The sequence below is a fragment of the Emys orbicularis genome, chromosome 2 (genome assembly GCF_028017835.1).
Source record: "Emys orbicularis isolate rEmyOrb1 chromosome 2, rEmyOrb1.hap1, whole genome shotgun sequence".
Classification (NCBI taxonomy): Eukaryota; Metazoa; Chordata; order Testudines; family Emydidae; genus Emys; species Emys orbicularis.
The window spans coordinates 266913738-266929158 of record NC_088684.1 but is presented as its reverse complement, the minus strand read 5'-3'; positions in this window follow the sequence as shown (position 1 = coordinate 266929158).

The window sequence follows — 15421 nt, the reverse complement described above, 5'->3', positions numbered from 1 at the left end:
TAATAAGCTAATGGCAAAAATTACTTCTGACCTCTAAATTTGAAATGATCTGTAAGTCCTTAAATATGTTTTAAATTCAGGATATAATACCATGTGCAATAGAGTCAGTCTTCCCCTGAAAGAGAAAGGAGGAAATATGAAATAGACTGAGCTCACTCAAATTTACTTTAGCAGGAGGGGACAAACTGAATCTAGAACTAATTAGTGTTGATGCTATCAAGCATTATAATGGTTTTATTGAAACTCTCTTGTGATTTACATATGTGTAATGTGTTATACCACAACCTTTACAGTTTTGCAGCACATATTTGAGATGTACCACAAAGTAATTTTCTAATGTTTGTTTCTGTTTAGAAATTACAACACACCAAGGTTCACGATGCCACATCACCCACTAATGGAATTACAACTGAAGCAATGTGCTACTGGTGCCTTTTATTTGCACACATAGGAAAATCTCAATTTGCCAAAGTAATTTATAATCTTCTAGCTCAGCATTTCCTCTATGGTCTCAGAGCTGATGACAAGTGTATTTAGCAGGCTTCGCTGTCGTGTGTGGCACGTATGCTCTGGAGTTGGTTTGTGTTCATTAAGTTGCATTGTTGCGTTAAAGTAATATGAGAGACTATTTCTGAATATTACAAATGTTCTGTCAAACTGAACATGTATAGACTCTAATATCTTGTCTAGAGGGCAATGTGTTTGAAATCAATTTTAAGAGGCAAAATTTCCTCAACAGCTGTCATGTTTGAGTTGTGATCTAACATTTACTATAAAACATGTCAACTTCTGTTTTCAAGCTATACAGATGTTTGAAGTGCCACAGCTGGGAGGGACTTGCAGGGTGCAAGTACTACTCACCAATCTTTGCTCCCTGGAAACCTGTGGAGTTCATTCTCCAGGGGATCCACTCTGGTTTGAGCCATGGAGGGATGTGTCAGGAGGCACGGCGTTTGATTTACTCATGACTACCACGTTTCCTCCTCTTCTCTGATTACTAGCACAAGCATTCTGCATAGGAAACTGTGCAGGGTTTGTGTGGGGTCCCATGCCGGACCATACACAAACAAAATAATTCAGCCTTTGCAATACTAGTTTGCTTCTCTTTTAGAGGCAAAAGCAAACAGGGACAGACTTGGCCCATAAAAGGGACAGGAGACAGGCCCAGCGCAAAGCAAAATAATGATATGTTCTGCAACAAGAAGGAATGTGGGATAATAACTACAAGGAACCAGCAAGCAAAGCACCCGAGGCCTGAGGCAGCATGAGGAGGTGTCTGTAACAATCATGAGAGAGCAGCCTGGAGCCTTAACTTGTAATGACTATGTAGCCCACATATCAAAAGGCTCTCCCACCAACACACACAGCTACAAATACAATGAAGCCCTTTGAAATGAATACTGAATAAAGGAATAACATGGTTTCAAAATAAACCTCCAGTGCACCTCAAGGTAAAATATAATAAAAATCTGACCTGATAAGCGTCTCTGCCTGTCAAAGGAATACATTCCATCTGGACCAACTCAAGACGATAGGCAGAGACATTCACACAGCAATTGTAAATACAGGGATACCAATCAAAGGAACAGGCCTGTTCAGAAAAGTGTCACAAATCATATGAACCGTGTTTGGGTTTTTTATATTGTTTTGTAGGCTGATAACTTCAGCTCCAAGTTTCAGTCAGGGGTATTTTAAAACAGCCATCATATAAAGCAATGATCAGTTCAAAATAAGCCCCTAGAACGTTTGAATAACTTACAATTTTGAAGCCCCTTGTCAGACCCAAAGATCCTCCTCGTACACATGGTAGCTCAGCTCAGGCCCTGCTTTCCCTTACCTTTGTCCTCAGATTCAGAAGAAGGCCCAGTATCTTCCATCAGGGGCATCTGGACAACTCAGTCTAAGGTGGGATCTCACTTTCATCTTGGGGGGGGCTCCCAAGTGACCATATCCCATACTCTTGTGTTGTACAAACAGCCCGCCATTGGCCTTTTAATTTTAACAATCTCATTGCTTTCAAATCTAGTGCCATCTGGTGTTTACATCCCAGAGAGCACTGCCCTCTTATGAAATTCCATCCCACAATTTGTACATGTATTATTCCAATCCTTTTTGGTAGACCTGCTTCCTGTGAGACCTGATAGGCATTGGAAGGTGATGGAGGTGATAAGGAAAGCTGGAACCACCTGACCAAAGAGAAAAACAAAGCAAATGAATAAAGACAAAGGACAGGCATTGTATTTTTTTTTTTACTTGACACTGTTTCCAGATTACATCTCTTATTCCAGGAGAAACTGCCCTTCCTTCCTTTTCTACATTTGGAACTGAAAGACCTCAAGAAAGTTCAGCTTCTTTAATATCCTCCCTTCTGCCTTTCATTATAAAACAGTTGCAGTGCTACTACCTATCTCTGCCGCTCCCTAGCAAGTATTAGGTTCTGCCACCAGAACCTATAAGCAGCCTTGAAACCTGACTAAATAAAGCTACAATGACATTTCAGTCTGCATGTGCCCCTTGTTTATTTTGGGTTTAAACTAGCATCTCCTGAAAAGTGCTTCCCAGTTGGAAATTACTCCCTCATCCAGCAGCTTTTGACATTACAATACCCTCCTGGTCATTTTTTAAACTTACTGAGTATTGGCAATTTTCCACTGTTAGCCCAAATAATTGGACTTAACCTTTCAGTCTAACTTTATGAAATAGCGATTGTGTCTACACAGTATTGTGTATTTGTTTGGGATGAAAAATAAAGCATATTCAAAGTGACAAAATAAATTGATAGTTGCAGTTTACTGTAAACCTGCTAACATTCATCATCTGTCTTTTCATTATTATTGTGGCACTGCCTCAGAGTAAGTTGCATTCCTACTTATGCAAATACAATATTTCCTTATTTATCTGCCTGTACCACAGCTGCATTTGCCTGTATTGCAACATAAGACATTCATTTCATCAACAGAGAATGATTACTATTGTATTTGGCTGATTAAAATTAGCATAAGAAAGCAAACAGTAAACAAACTGTACCCTTTCCTTTCTCTGCCCTGAAATGATTTCTTGGGCTGGAAATCTCATCTGTGCTGGATGCTGAAAGTAAAGAAAAACATTTGAGAAATGCTTAAAGAATCACCGGTGCAGCATTTATTGGATTACTACCTCTGATAACTGCTTTGGGCAATTTTTCGCTTTTGTAACATATTACACAGAACCAGGAGGCCACTACCTGCAACTTCTGTCACAACAGGAAAAGACAGCCTGGCCCAGCTGCCAAAGCAGAGATGATCACATCACTTATTCTCCAAAGTTCTCCCTTCCCATTAAAGAAACTCTAGTCCATGCCCTTATCATGTCTCACCTTAACTATTGCAACTTTCTACTTTCTGCTACCTCCAGTCAGTCCATACAACACTGCAACCAAAGTCACTTCCCATGTTTGCTGTTCTGATCCTGCTACCACCACCCTTTCCATCCCTGCTAACTCCTTTCAGTCAAGGCTCTGCACAAAGTTGCCCACTCCTATATCTCAGCCCTTGTTTCCTAGCACACCTCCCTCCCAAAAATGCCATCTGCTCTTAACTTCTCCCACCTCACCAAATCCTTTGTCTCCCCCTAATGGTAATTCTATGCCATCACAATGCTTGGAACACTTCTGTGCACAAAGTTATATCACTCTACACCAGGCCTAGGCTAAAAATCTCCCTTTCGTCCACTTATAAATAAAATGACCATAAACGATTATAACAATACACTAAAATTATAGTTAAATAAAAGAATCAAAACACCTTCAAACCCTGGAACCAATGAGAAGGCTGCACAAAATAAACAATCCAAATCACACAACTTGATGTCATGTCTTCCCTTTCTTTTCTCCTGCATATGGTCTAAGGCCTGACCCTGCAAAGCCCTATTCATATGATGTCAGTGGGGCTAATCACATGAGCAAGGATATGGTCCTTACGTTGTAAGCTCTTCAGATCAGTGTCTGTCAATCCTTATGAATTACCCTCATCAGAGACTCTTATTGCTGTTATAGGCAGAATAGTCAGGGCCCCCTTCTCAATCCGGCCTACCTATGCTCAGGAGCTGGCAATAGGTGACTCTCCACCACCTTTGTGGTTTCCCACTTCTGGGTCTCACCAAGGGTTAGTTAAGCCAAGTAGCCATTCCAGCCACATCTCTTTTCTCCCAGCCTCATCTCTTATGCCAGGGGTCAGCCATCTCTGGCACGCGGCTCGCCAGGGTCAGCACCCTGGCGGGCTGGGCCAGTTTGTTTACCTGCCGCATCCGCAGGTTCGGCCAATCGCGGCTCCCACTGCCCGTGGTTCGCCGCTCCAGGCCAATGGGGGCGGTGGGAAGGGCGGCCAGCACATCCCTCGGCCCACGCCGCTTCCCGCAGCCCCCATTGGCCTGGAGCAATCGGCCGAACCTGCAGACACAGCAGGTAAACAAACCGGCCCGACCTGCATGGGGCTTTCCCTGGCAAGCCACGTGCCAGAGGTTGCCAACCCCTGTCTTATGCCAACGAGCTGCGAGGAGTGGCAGTGTAGGGCTGCAGTTCTGGCTCCAGGCCAACCCTACGACTCAAGCAGTGCCAAGGGGCCAATGATAATTGTGCCCTAGCTCATTTTTTAAGGGTGACTGAGTTTCATGTGGTGCACACTAGAGAATGTGTGTCTGATCCTGCAAGGTGCTGAGGACCCACTTTCCAGAGCACCACCTGTCCTGCTCCGTACCTCACAGGATCAGGCCCTTCATGGCCTCTATATTTGCCATCTAGATGGCATCAATCACCTCTCCTCATTTCCATTCCACTTAAACTGAAGTCATGAATTATCCCAATAGGGGGTTGCGGAGACTCTTTAAAGATTCCAGAAAATGAATAATTTGCCTGACGTGCTCATCAATGTACGTTTTCCATTTCAAACTAAAAACCCAACTAGCACCACGTGTGCCTCCTTCCTATCAACAGCTTTGCTTATGTCGTCCTGGAGGAATCACTGCTGGGAGCTGGGCCAGGGAGATGGATAGAGGGAAGCCTGACTGAGGCTGGAAAAAGAGGCAGCCTGAGAGATTCCCTGAGGGGGAAATGTAAAACACTGGAGAGAGGCAACAATTATTGTAATTGGAGGTAATGAGGCTGAGGCGCCAGCTCCTGGTCTTCTTAGCATCACTCAATACAGAGCAAGAGAGACACACACAGGAGACTCCTAGCCCAGCCCCAATTCTCCCTACTGCAACCCAGCCCTACTCACTGTGTTCCCTGCCTGCAACCTACATCCAACTCTTCCCTTTACAGTGCCTGCAGCTGAGCCCCAGATCCTGATTACAGGCTTCCTGGCTGCAGCTCCCCAACCAGCTGCAGCACGGTCACGCGCAGGGCAGGTTTCCCTGCCCTGTGTTAATTCATTGGCATTGATTTTGCTGTGGGTTGTGGTCACCAAAGAATCCAAAGTGAAAGGGGATGGGGATCCAATTTAGACCCAGTTCTTTATAGGGCTGCAGAATTCTTTCTAGTGCTAGGTCTACACTGGGGGGGGGGGGGGGGATCGATTTAAGATACACAAATTCAGCTACGCGAATAGCGTAGCTGAATTCGACGTATCCGAGCCGACTTACCCCACTGTGAGGACGGCGGCAAATCAACCGCCGCGGCTCCCCCGTCGACGGCGCTTACTCCTACCTGCGCTGGTGGAGTACGCGCGTCGATTCGGGGATCGATTGTCGCGTCCCGATGAGACGCGATAATTCGATCCCCAAGAGATCGATTTCTACCCGCCGATCCAGGCGGGTAGTGAAGACAAGCCCTGAATCTCTTTAGGTAGTTGTATGTCTCCCATCACCATAGTATGGGAGCACCTCCCAATTTATACTGTATCTATCCTCCCAGCCCCCCCATGAGGTAGATATTATGATCAGCCCCATTTTACAGATGGAGAACTGAGGCACAGAGTGTCTTGCCCAAGGTCACACAGCAACCCTGTGGCAGTGCAGAGAATGGAACCCCAGTCTCCAAAGGCCCAGGCTAATCCCCTGACCAGTGCACCATGCTTCCTCTCTGCACCTTTGGGGTCACAGAACGTACCCCTTCTGCCTGCCTCCCCCAACCTTGTTCCCCCACTATTTATTTGGGTCTTGGGGGAGGCTGTCAATTGATATATGGCAGGAGCAGAGGCCTAGGAAAATGGATTTCACTGACCTGGGAATTTATTTTGTGACATCAAATGCATCAGTATCTGCATCATTAGCTTATCAATGAAATTGCAGTTCAGGTAATAGTGCTGAGATCACAGCGAACTGGGTCTAAATTGGATCCCCATCCCCTTTCACTTTGGATTCTTTGGTGACCAGTCTCAAGAGAAGAAGTATTTGTATTTCCATTCTCAATGATTCTTTATGATGCACAGAGAAGCCCTCAAAGTTTTTTTTTAACAGAGGAATTTTTCTACTTGTTTTTTTTACATTAAATCTCGGAGGGGGCTTGTTTCTGCCCTCCCACCAATTTTATGCCGACACACCTTCTTTGATATCAGTGCAGTTACTCCTCATTGATTCCAACAAGGAGAAGTTTCTAGGTCTCAACTTTCCTTTTGTACAGGACTCTTAGTAGGAGTGTAGAACTAGGGGGAAATGGAATCACAGTAGCCTGAAACCTGAAAGGCTGCTGTCATTTAATTCTCACTTGAGAGAAGGGTAATTAATCAGACTATAACTTTGTTTTGTTAAATCACACTTAACTCAAACTCCCGACAAACAGCCGGGAGAACAGCTGTCTATGAAAGTTTATCAATGGCCTGGTCTACACCTGAAAATTCACACCCCTGAGAGACATAGGGCGTGGCTACACTTGCAAGTTAGAGCGCATTAAAGGTGTCCACACTGGCAAGGCACTTAGAGCGCCTGGACTCTGCAGCTGGAGCGCTCCTGGTAATCTACCTCCACGAGAAGCATAAAGCTTGCTGCGCCTCGGCTGAAATGCCCGGGCATCAGTGTGGACGACGTTGCATTACTGTGCTGTGACTGTCCTCCGGAAACATCCCATAATCCCCTGAAGTCAAGTGGGCACTCTTGTCATTGTTTTGAACTCGACTGCAGGCATGCGGATATCCCCTTTCAAAGCTCCATTCCTGACGGCCCTCATGCCTATCTGCTCCAGGACAAAGCAAACCATTACTGTGGAATGCTGCTGTTGTGAGTGTGTGTGTGTGAGAGAGAGAGGCGGGGGGTGGGGGGGTCTGCTGCTGTCTGAACTTACAAGACAGCATGCTGACATACTCTCTGCTCCCCAAAACACACTGTCTCTCCCCCCACATACACACAACACACTCCCTGTCACACTCCACCCCCCCATTTGAAAAGCACGTTGCCGCCACTTGCACACTGGGATAGCTCCCACAATGCACTGCTCTTTGTGGCATTGCAAGAGCTGCTAAGGTGGCCACTCCAGTGCACTTGCAGCTGACAGTGTAAACACTCGGCAGCGTTTTCCCTGCTGCGGTCTCCGAAGGCTGGTTTAACTCCCAGCACTCTACATCTGCAAGTGTAGCCAAGCCCATAGTTAAGCCAATCTAAGCCTGAGTGTAGGCACCACTAGACTGATAGAAGAATTCTAGCTACCGCCTTTTGAGGGGGTAGATTTACTATAGCGACAGAAAAACCCTTACGTCACTGGAGCAAGTGTCTACACTACAGCACTATGGTGGCATAGCTGCAGCCCCATAGTAATACTTGTATTGTAGCCATAGGGCTGGTCTACACTGAAAACTCATATTGGCATAGCTATGTCTCTCAGGGGGTGAAAAATCTACACCCCAAGAGATGTAGTTATGCTGACATAGGCCCCTACATAGACAGCACTAGATCAACAGAAGAATTCTTCCGTCAACCTAGCTACTGCTTCTTGGGGTGGTGGATTAAATATAGCAATGGGAGAACTCCTCCTGTCGCTGTAATGTCTATGCTGAAGTGCTACAGTGGTGCATCTGCAGTTTTAAGTGTGGACATAGCTTTAGCCTTAATCTCTACTTCAACAGAAAAAGCTACAGCTCAGATATCAGCCTGTAGTGGTGACACATTCCTCTTCTAGCTCTCCAAAGATTCCTCCAGCAAGTACAGGGAACTTAAGACTTGACATTACTGATATATCTAATGTAAAGAATAAGCAGATTTTTTAACATTATGAGGTTCTCTTGTCAAAGGATCAATAAAAGTCACAAAGAAAAACTCCTTCATAGTTGACCTTTAAGAATCTGTTAGTGTTTCCATTAGAAGTTCCTAATTTATGACCATAACAACTAATAAACTTTGCCATATAAGATCTTGTGTATTGAAAACTGTATTAAAATTACAAGCTATCATTTTAAATTCTCTGGCGTTTCATGGGCCTGCTTGCAGGCTGAGGGACTCTGTAGGGAAGTATGCAAGCTGGGTCTTCAGCCCTCAGTATGCAAAAAGCAAGCCTAGCACAAAGTGACTTGAGTTGAATCTCTCTGCCCTAAGTAGCAGCCTGCGCTGTCTCCCTCTTTTTTGTTGTTGTTGTTGTTGTTATTGTTTGTTGTATATTTAGGTTCTGGACTCAAAGAAATAAAGTAGTGTTACATTGCAAACTTTCAGAAAGAATATTTTATGTTTTTACCTGACTTCTCTGTTTGTAGTCCATGAGCATAACAGGTTTCAGTTCAGAAGGTTTTAGTTTATTGTTGTTACACTAAATCTGATTTAAATACTGTAGCTATGGCTGGGAGATCAAATTTAAATCCCTAAATTTCCAATGCACCAAAAGTTTTGGCATGGTGGGATCCAGGGTTTTGTCTGAGACAATATATAATTATTTTTTAAGTTATAAAAATGCAAAACATATTAGCTATTCTGGGGTCTCATGCGGTTTTGTGCTCCTTTCATTGAGAACTAGTTTTGATTAAAAATATGATTTTTTTTGCCACTTTATTGTAGTCTAAGTGTATTGTGTTAGACAGTGTTAGGCACTGAAAAGCAACTTAACAAAAGAAGTGTTCATATTGAATTTCCTGGCTTTTTGTGAGTTTAAGTCAAATCTTTAATAATACCTGACTGTATTTGTAAGGGAGACAGATAATGATCCTAAATGTATTAGCAGCTTATTATTAATCTTACAGTAGCACTTTGAGGCCCCAACCAGTCTCATTGTGCCAGGTGCTGTGCCAACTTAGAGGTTCACGGCCCCAAAGCACTTACAATCAAGACAGACAAAGGGTCGGGGGAGGAAGGCAGAGATTACAGTGACCCCGTGACCAGATGTGGAATTTAGAAAGCTCAGGCAAAGTGACTGAACTTCAGCGAAGATGCAGGGGTCAAAATTAACATTTTAATAAAAAAAAACTAGCCACAGCCTGGTTAGACAATACATGGACTGCATGGTCTGATTATAGATGAGGATTATGCATTGCGGGGAACTCACTGACACTTCCTATACAGAGACAAAGCAAGGTAGCCGTCTGTTAGACAGATCTGTTAAGTCTCTCATTTTGTCTGTGACATTTTGGTTTGGGGCTTCTTTTTGTGTTGGTCCTTCCTGGGATCATCAGTCTCCTGCTCTAGACAGCTGCAGCCTATTGGCAGAGATACTGCCAGGGCACAGCTCAAGGGGGTCTCTATGGTTAGAGTCCTCTTGGCTGGGAAGAACGTCTAGTACCACCTTTACCAGGCAGGAAAGGCTACTCTCTTGAATCAGCCAGAGGGGGTCACAGCCCAAGGAGGAGCTTCCCAACTCCCCCCACTCCCAGTGTTGAGAATGTGCTCTCATTAGGACAGAGAAACAAGGACCTTGAATCAAACCTAGGTCTCCTCATGTGTCTGAGGTACCCTGAGCTGCTCTCGGTGTTTCATCGCATCATCTAGCAACGCAGCCAATTCTTTCCCCCTCACAATGCCAGCTTTTACATAAAGGCATTTCAGTTGCTGCAGTTGCCTTTGTGAGGTGTTTGACAAAACTATGTCTCTGATAAAAGTCTGGTTCAGACAGTGGAGCCTGTTTTATAAAACCAGCAAAAATCAGTTTGCCTATCAGCAGTGCAACCTTCTAGCTAAAGATTGAACAAACAGTCCAGGAAGCCTGGGGGATAAGTGGACACTTAAGACAGGCTGTAGGTTGGCGGTGGCATTAGTGCAGGTTGCACTGTAACCAATTCTTGAACTGTGGGGGAAAACTTTAGGGCATTTATTCTCTGTGCAAGCTGCGGAGCCATTCTCATTTGGTTTCCTTGGGAGTGGGGAGAGTGCTCCTAAAGAATAAAGCACAGAAACATTTCAAAGTAGCTATGTTTATTATCTGTGCAGTTTCATGGACAGCTAGATCTGCCTGTGTCATGCCATGTTTGCAGTTATTGTAGCCCTGCTGGTCCCAGGATATTAGAGAGACAAGTTGGGTGAGGTAATATCTTTTCTTGGACCAACTTCTGTTGGTGAGAGACAAGCTTTCACACTCACACAGAGCTATTCCTCAGGTGTCACACCATGTGTGTTTCTTGCCCTCTTGTGGTGAGATGAGTGCTCTCACTCAGGCATGATTCCAACAGAGGGTTGGAAGCTGCTGGTTGTAGCAGGAACAATGCCATGTTAGAGCAGGCTTAGGTATCCAGGAACCTTGTGGATGATATCAAAGCTATCCTTAGTGCCTATCTACAAGTAAAAGTAGTACCACTGGCATGCTGGTATAAAGTGGTACAACCTCCCTGGTGTGGATGCAATTATACCACTATAAAGGTGCTTTATACTGCTGCAGCTATTCCTGTATGGAAGGAAGAATAAATTGTTCTGGTATACCAGTATGACTGCATCCAGACTAGGGGTTGTACCTGTACAACTATTTTGGTAAAAATCACACCCCTAACCAAAATAGTTTAGTGGTACAAATACTATGTGTAGCCAGATTATCTTTTCCCCTGCAGAGAAATTACAAGAAATACTTCAGTTCCCATGTGCGGTCAGAAATTAGCTTTGAAGAATCAGACATCAGCTCATGAGATATCCAAATAAGGTGTTATGTGTCAGAGTTCATAAAGTGCATATACAAAGTTATGCACCACATATCAGTGGTAAGACAAGTTATCAGGTGTTAAGAGACAGGCAATAACAGATATTAGGAGATTCACATCAGATAGCGTGTTGCATGACCCAAGCATTAAACTTTAGCTGTGAGAAATCATAAGCCATACTTCGGGCATGTGTCTAGTTGAGTATGGTGTAAAATGTCGAGTAATGACAGTGTTAAATCTGTGGAAATTGTATGAATAAGAACTACGCACTTTGGCCATCATTAAAAACAGGGTATAACTCTTGGAGTTCAAGTACCATTTTACTCAAGCAAACTTTTGGTTTTAAAACAGGGAATCGCTAGTGAAAATCAGTCATGCAGCAAGATGAAACAGATTACATTTGTATATGAAGACATTTCTCATAACCCTTATGCTCACGTTTTTCACCCTCAAATATCCACATGATAGGGTGTCAACATTCTCATCAGACAGTACTGATCTCAAAAGAAAATTCCCTCCAAGGAATTGCACGTTAGTCCAAACCTGGGACTTGCTCTTGGGCAATCAGATGGGGAAAATATGGGCGAATGAAGGGCTAAGTATTGGCAAAAGTGATGTAAAATGAAATGGAAAAACTCAGCAAATTCCTCACAATTGGAGTTTGAGAAGGAGATAGGTGGAAGCAAGCTCAAGGTATTACAGGAGGGGAAAGGTTTGCATACCAGTGAAATTACGCAATACGCTGAAACATAGGGCTGAATTCAGCTTGGGGTAAGTGGGTGCAGCTCCTTTACTCGGTTAGCAAAAAGGAAAAGATTACAGTGAGACAAAGGCCATTAGACTAACAGATCAAGCTGAGAAAAGATAGTAATGATTATTCTCAGTGCATTTTTTACTATCTTATTAAAATCACATATTTTACAGCATTTGCATAACAGTCAGTGTAACAGCTGAATTGGTCTAATGCAGGGGTCGGCAACATTTGGCACGCGGCTCGCCAGGGTAAGCACCCTGGCAGGCCGGGCCAGTTTATTTACCTGCTGACACGGCAGGTTCGGCCGATCGCGGCCCCCACTGGCCGCGGTTCGCTGTCCTGGGCCAATGGGGGTGGCGGGAAGCCGCAGCCAGCACATCCCTGCGTAGCTGCATGCTGCTCCAGACCCTGCTCCACCCCTTCCCCACTCCAGCCCTGCCTCTTCCTGCCCCTGCCCCAGCCCCGCCCCCACGACCCCTGAGGACTCCAGAAGGGGTCGGGCCTACACTCACCAGTAAGTAGAGCGACCCGGCCCCAGCCTGCTCCGCTTCACTCCCCTGGCTCCCAGCCACGCCGCCGGTGAGTGCTGGGGGGCGGTTCCCCTCTTCCCCCCAAACCTGGGAGCCAAGGAGCAGAGCAGGCTGGGGCCGGGTCACTCCACTTACCGCAGGAAGTGGCCAGCCCCCCCACCCCTCCCCGGAGGCCTGGGGCCAGCCACCCCCCACTCCCCCTCATGGAGGCCTGGGGCCCCACACAGCCCCCCGCGAGGGGGGGGTGCGTAGGGCACCAAAATAGCTTGGGACGGCCCTGCCTGGGGGTGGCAGTTTCCCCATCCAAGGCTGAGATGCCTGTGCTGGTCTGCCATCCCCCAGAGATAGGACAGCAGACTGTCAGCTGTCCTGCCAGAGAATTGGTCTCCCTAGACTGATGATTGTTCTGCCTGGAGCACAGGCCAGGGCACCCACTGTGACGGGCTGGATCACAGAAACCCCCTTGGGAACTGCCACCCAATGTACCAAGACTACCTCTGTTCCTGTTTTCCCTGCCAGCTCAGGACTCCAGCACCCTGTCTTGCTGAGCCAGACACTCCTGTCTGCTCCAACACAGACCCAGGGTCTGAATCACTTGTCCCAGAGCTGCAAGTTTACCTGAAAACAGCTCACAGAAGTGTGCTTGTCTTTAGCACTCAGATGCCCAACTCCCAATGGGGTCTAAACCCAGATAAATCCGTTTTACCCTGCATAAAGCTTATGCAGGGCAAACTCATAAATTGTTCGCCCTCTGATAGAGAAATATGCATAGTTGTTTGCTCCCCCTGGTATTAATACATACTCTGAGTAAATTACTAAATAAAAAGTGATTTTATTAAATACAGACAATAGGATTTAAGTGGTTCCAAGTAGTAACAGACAGAACAAAGTAAGTCACCAAGCAAAATAAAATAAAATGCGCAACTCTATGTCTAATCAAACTAAATACAGATAATCTCACCCTCAGAGATGCTTCAGTAAGTTTTTCTCAGACTGGACACCTTCCAGGCCTGGGCACAATTCTTTCCCCTGGTACAGCTCTTGTTGCAGCTCAGGTGATAGCTAGGGGATTCTTCATGATGGCTCCTCTTCCCCTTTGTTCTGTTCCACCCCTTTATATATCTTTTGCATAAGGCGGGAACCCTTTGTCCCTCTGGGTTTCCACCCCCCCTCACTGGAAAAGCACCAGGTTAAAGATGGATTCCAGTTCAGGTGACATGATCACATGTCACTGCAAGACTTCATTGCCCACTTGCCAGCACACATATACAGGAAGACTCACAGGTAAACACAGCCATCTGCGGATAATGGTCCTTGTTAATGGGAGTCATCAAGATTCCAAACCATCATTAATGGCCCACACTTTACATAATTACAATAGGCCCTCAGAGTTATACTTTATATTTCTAGTTTTAGATACAAGAGTGGTACATTTATACAAATCAGATGATCATACTCAGTAGATTATAAGCTTTGTAATGATACCTTACAAGAGACCTTTTGCATGAAGCATATCCCAGTTACGTTATATTCACTTATTACCATATTTTTCGAAAATTATCCCAGTTACATTATATTCACTTATTATCATGTTTTTATAAAACCATATAGACTGCACAACGTCACACCCACCAAAGCCCTATTGACTCCGGGCACTAGACCACGCAGTCCAGAGGCTAAAGGTAGCCCTAGTGATGCAATCACAGGGCCTGAACACCCTTCCCACTACTCCAAAAGGATGACAGTGTATACAGGCCCTGCAACAGAGTGCCAATTATGTGGCACCTCTACTCTTTTGTACAGCTGCTTTTCTTACAACAAACCCCCTTCTGCCCACTCAGCATGTAAGTTACTCATTTTTCAAACCAACAAGTTACCACTTGCACTTCAATTTACCTCTGGATTTACACTACCATTAACCCAAGATGAGTTAACTTTGCTGTTGACCTATTTAACTCTTACCTTGCCTTACTTTCTGTAATAGACTGTGCACCCTTAGCATGTTACTTTTCCATTTATTGTATTATAGGAATATCATGCATTCATTTAGGTTTTCCTTGCTGCTGCTTTTGGGGGAAGGGGTAGGGGGCTGTTCATCAAAAATGTGTGCGTTGAGACAGTGTCCCCTCCACATCTTGTTTTTTCCTTCAGTTCATTCCTACGTGAAATCATAATGCTAAATTTGTGACATCTCAATCACTGGGATGTTTCAAACACAGAATTGGTCGCAGGCTCAAGATGAAAAATTAGCTGGGTTGTAAGAAAGCTTTCATCCAGATATAACAATCTTAAAATGCAGAAATCAAGACAAGCAAGAAAAGGAGGGCAATTTAGCAGCTCTAACAGACGTGGCTGTCTTTGGCACAAATTTCTCACACAACTTTGGCCAAATAACTTCTGTGCTTCATTTTCCTGAATCTGGGGAGTAGCACCTAACTGACAAATGTATTGCCAGGCTACATTCATCAGTGTTTGTTTAAAGCCTTTTGGGACCTTTGGATGGAAGGCGGCGGCGCTATAAAAGTACAAAAAGAAAAGTTACTGGGAAAATTAAAATGTGCTCAAATGCATTTTTTCACATTTACCCTAAATCCATCTTTAAATTAGTTGTGATAAATAGCAGCAAAACACTGTACTTGGATCTTGTATTCAAGTGCCTCACTGAAATGTACTCTATTATATAGGCCTTGGTTCAGAAAAGTGTTCCTACTCAGGAGCAGCACATGAACATGCTTAACTTTATGCAGCAGAAACATGCTTAATTTCAAGCATGTGTTTAAGTCCCATTGAAGTGAATTGCCCTTTTATTGAATCGGGGTCATCGTATATTCTGTTTCTGTCTCTGTTGCCTTCACCACGGGAAGGCAATTCAAAGGTAGTTCAAACTACATGGTTGAAACTCTTACTAGCAACATTCAACTTCATCTGTGTTTGAAAACTGATCTGTACCTCTTTGGTTGTGCTTTGAGGAGTTTGACAGCAAGTCTCAAAATATAATAGAATGTCATTCTCTTAAATACAGATCTTTATACTCATTTTGTTCTGACAATGGAAAGTAACATAAGAGTTGATTTCAGAAGTAAGACTGAGAAAAGCACTCTGCGCTTAGTGGAGACAGAGTAATGTGA